Source organism: Myotis lucifugus, unplaced genomic scaffold, assembly GCF_000147115.1.
Source record: "Myotis lucifugus unplaced genomic scaffold, Myoluc2.0 scaffold_1, whole genome shotgun sequence".
NCBI classification, from domain to species: Eukaryota; Metazoa; Chordata; class Mammalia; order Chiroptera; family Vespertilionidae; genus Myotis; species Myotis lucifugus.
In genome coordinates this window covers 10,221,118-10,223,261 of record NW_005871049.1, presented here as the reverse complement: position 1 = coordinate 10,223,261, position 2,144 = coordinate 10,221,118, and the positions used below count along the sequence as shown (strand labels likewise).

Sequence of the window (2,144 nt, the reverse complement as noted above, 5' to 3'; positions counted from 1 at the left end):
TAAGTTTTGAACAGGCAGAACTAAAATTTAATAAAAAATATCAAGTTAATAGTTGCCTAGGGTTGAGGAGCAGATAAAAATAGACTCAGTGTACATAAAAAAAATCAGATCATGGAAAATTTCTGGGTCTTGATTAAGGTGATACTTAAATAAAGACAAATATTTGTCAATACACATTGATCTCTAAATTTCAAATCTGTGCACTTTATTTTATGAAAATTATAGCTCAGTGAATTGATTACAAGAAAACACAGTCTCGGCCAGCTTGCCATTCAGCACTTATACACTGTGTGCAGGCGGATCCGAGCACCCAAGAGGAAGGACATGACACAGGTAGCACATCCTGACCATGGGGTTCCAGTATTTGGCCTCTGCTCGCCCTCCTTCCTACAAGTGAAAGAAAGATGACAGGATATGCTGGATGATCAAAACAGGGAGAAGCCATTACCCAGTGCCCATATGTGGAGCTCACCAGGTGGGTGCGGCAAAGCATCACCTGTCTCGTGTGCCAAAGTACAGGCTACATCCCAGTAGAACAAGTAAATGAGTTGGTGGCTTTGATCCTACAAGTTATCAGAGATTGTGCCCTCATATGACTAAGCAGTATGTCCTCCTGCCTGCCCTGCTCTGTCTCCTGGCATTTGGTTTGGTGGTTTTCTTCTTATTTCCACATTCAGTCCTTGCAGATGATGATGGCATCAGAGTGATGAAAGTTACATTAACAGCTAAGATTTGGAAACAGCTCAAGTGCCCATCAGCAGATGAGTTGATATAAAGGCTGTGGTACATTTACACAAGGGAATACTACACAGTTGTAAAAAAGAAAGAACTTGCCATTTGCAACAGCATGGATGGACCTGGAGAGTATTATTCTAAGTAAAATAAGGGAGTCAGAGAAAGATAAGTATCACATGACCTCACTCATATGTGGAATCTAATGAACAAAATAAACTGACAAACAAAATAGACCCAGAGACATAGAAGCATGGAACAGACTGACTAATTTCAGAGGGAAGGTGGCATCTGGGGGTAGGAGAGGAGTGATTAACTGAGGAACTTATATGCATAACCCTTAGACACAGACAGTAGTGTGGTGAAGGCCTGGGGGGAGTGGGTACGGGTGGAGGAGATCAATGGGGAAAAAAACCCACTAACAAAGGGACATCTGTAGAACTTTCAACAATAAAGATAATTAAAAAACAAACAAAGAAAGTCTCATTAATAAGCTAGATAGACTCCCTTATAATCCTCTCCATCAAGGCCACCCTGAAAATCAGAATCCAACGTCTACTCCGCGGCAGTCACCAGCCTGTGCAGTCAAGTTCATTACATGAACACAGTGGTTGGGTCATGTGTGACAACTCACGTCTCCCTCATTGCACCTTGGAGGGAGCCTCTGGTGCATTTTCATGGTGCAGGTGGAGATGGGAGGCCCATTTTTCTCTGTGTACTCCTTCTGCACATTACTGCTATCCAGGCGCACAACGTAGTGATCTTCATGAGAACCTCAGCAGAGATTTCATACATTTGACCCCTTGACCCAGAGCTCCTTGGAGACATATCACTATGTGGACTGTGGAACAAATTCCTCAGCTGTTAAGAAACTGGTCTTGGTTCTTCCAGGGCAGGACCTGTCAGAAGAGACACAGCATCTGTTCCCAGGGCCTGAGTTCCATAGCGACCCCAGGTGGTAGAAGTAGAGGAGAAACTGGTTCTCTTCATTCCCAGCAAACACCCTCCTGTCGCTTGGGAGGAAAACTCGCCTCTGTCACACCATTTATGTTTTTCCGAACCAGCAGAATCATTGCCCAGAACCCAATGCATGCCCAGCAAGTAGTAGGCACTCAAGGTTTGAAGAATTTAATTGAGATCTTTTCAGCTCTTCTTTTTTTAAAAATATATATATATATATTTTATTGATTTTTTACAGAGAGGAAGGGAGAGAGAGAGAGAGTTAGAAACATCGATGAGAGAGAAACATCAATCAGCTGCCTCCTGCACACCCCCCACTGGGGATGTGCCCGCAACCAAGGTACATGCCCTTGACTGGATCAAACCTGGGACCCTTCAGTCCGCAGGCTGACGCTCTATCCACCGAGCCAAACCAGCTAGGGCTTCAGCTCTTCTCGTAGCATTATAGATTG

At 43.9% G+C, this 2,144-nt stretch overlaps 1 pseudogene; it reads left to right on the top strand.

Annotated features, from left to right (window-relative positions):
• Positions 1–349: 349 nt before the first annotated feature.
• LOC102427068 lies at positions 350–1,694 on the top strand (annotated as a pseudogene).
• The last annotated feature ends 450 nt before the right edge of the window (positions 1,695–2,144 follow it).